A 2,093-nucleotide genomic window follows, 5' to 3' on the forward strand; every position below is an offset into this window, starting at 1 on the left:
GGAAGATGAACAACACAGGATGTATTGTCAGATCCATGCTCCCCATAGACAGTGGGGTTTACTGGTGTGAGTCTTCAGGGGGAAAGAGTAACACTGTGAACATCACTGTGACTGATACGTTCAGCAAATCAACAACTTTGTTCGATTTTCTTTCTATTCAGTTGTCTGTTAAAATAATCCTTCATGTTAAAAACTCATCACGTTGGCATAGTGTTGTTCAGAGTGGTGTGACTTAAGCCATTAAGACCTGAGGCCGATTCAAAAATTGCCTTCTAAACCAGGGACCCCCAGAAGAGAAGATTTGTGTAAAAAAAAATCAAAATTATTGAAAATTGAAAACACTTTCAAGATTGTTCTAAAACATTTCAAAAATACCAGATGTACAAGCTCGCAGCGCTGGGAGATAAATCTCTTCGGAAATCCTGACCGGTTGATTAATGACACGGCACGTTCATTAATTATCACCGCAAATCAGGCACATTTCAAATCCTCTGCTTTGCAAGCTCTCTCTCTCTCTCTCTCTCTCTCTCTCTCTCTCTCTCTCTCTCACACGCGCTCGCTCTCTCGCTCTTTCTTTCTCTCTTACAGCGTGCTTGTGTTTCTGGGAGAGAGAGAGAGAGAGGTAGAAAGAAAGAGTGTGTCACACGCTGTTAAGTTACACCTATTTCCTGTTAATACTAACCAGTGTAAAATGTGCTGCATTGGGCGGTACAACAGGAAGAAGAGAGTTGTTGATGCTGCTGCGTAGTTGTTGCTGCTGCTGCTGCTGCTGCGTAGAGACTGCTGTCTCGGCAGCAGACGGTCCGGTTACAAGTTACATTATATTATATAAAGTTGTGTATTTAACAGTCAGTCACACACAAGTTTTATCATTACGAGTTAGAATATGTCACAGATACTAGGCTACTACAAGGGCACTTGTGAGTAAAGTTGGCAAGTTGCCCTACAGTTTAACAACAGTGCAAGTTGAAGATGAAATATCCAACACAGATGCGTAAATACTCTCCACAACAGCTATAGGCTACTGCAACTATGGCATCGAGGTGAAACACGACGTTAATCATAATCGTGGACCTATTTTTAACTCTATGAGGTGGACACGTTAAAACGTTACCACTTTGAACTGAATAGCTCTATGAGGAGACGACAAGATTCTCACAACTCTCATCAACTTTCCCACGGCTGTCCCAACAGACGCACGGACGGCATCCACTGCCTAACTATACAGTATAACCTCCTGTGAGTGAGTAGTCTATCATTTATTGCCCTAACAGGTCAGCTGAGCCACGTTATGAAGGATTAATCTGAAATGCCCAATTTTATGCAGTGCCCTTTGATTAGAAAATGCATTCAAACGCAATTGATTATTGAGAAACCATTACGCACGCAGCATGCGCAAATGGTAATGTAGGTAATTAATGTATTTGTGTAAGATGACCCTGCTATATAAAATGTGTATATTATGATGGTTCATGTTCAAATAGCTCAATCAAAAATATAATGCTGTAGGCCTAAGTGTTAGGCTGTATTTACGCACCTGCTTGTCATTAATGCATAAAAGTAATTATGACCGTTATTTTTGTCAGATGTCCGATAAATTTGAATCCTTCCGGACATTGGGACCGGCAGATTAAAATCCTAGCGCGACCCCTGATATATATATATATATATAGTTACAATCTAAAATGACTTGCTTTCCTGGTTTAAATGGGTTAACTTGACTTAATCCCCTTTACCCTGTTGAGGTGCATAGGGCGTTCACCAGAGCTCTCCATCTCACTATTGGCCTGGGCTTTTGCTTCCTGCCAGCTCACTCGGATGTTCTTTAGGTCTTGGAATATAGAACGTCTTCAGGTGTTTCTCTGCCTACCTTGTTTCCTCTTTCCCTGTGGATTGTAGTCCAGAGCCTGTCTCATGATGCTATTTGTGTCCTTCCTAAGGGTCTGGCCTGTCCAGTTCCACTTTCCACTTTCTACAGAGTGATGTAACCTCAGTCAAATGTTCTTCTATTCTGATGTTATTTATCATTGCTCAGACGGAGCTGTGATCCTGGAGAGCCCTGTACTTCCTGTGATGGAAGGAAGTGATGTCAC

This window comes from Gymnoscopelus braueri (assembly GCF_963280865.1).
Source record: "Gymnoscopelus braueri genome assembly, contig: SCAFFOLD_144, whole genome shotgun sequence".
In the NCBI taxonomy this organism is placed as follows: Eukaryota; Metazoa; Chordata; class Actinopteri; order Myctophiformes; family Myctophidae; genus Gymnoscopelus; species Gymnoscopelus braueri.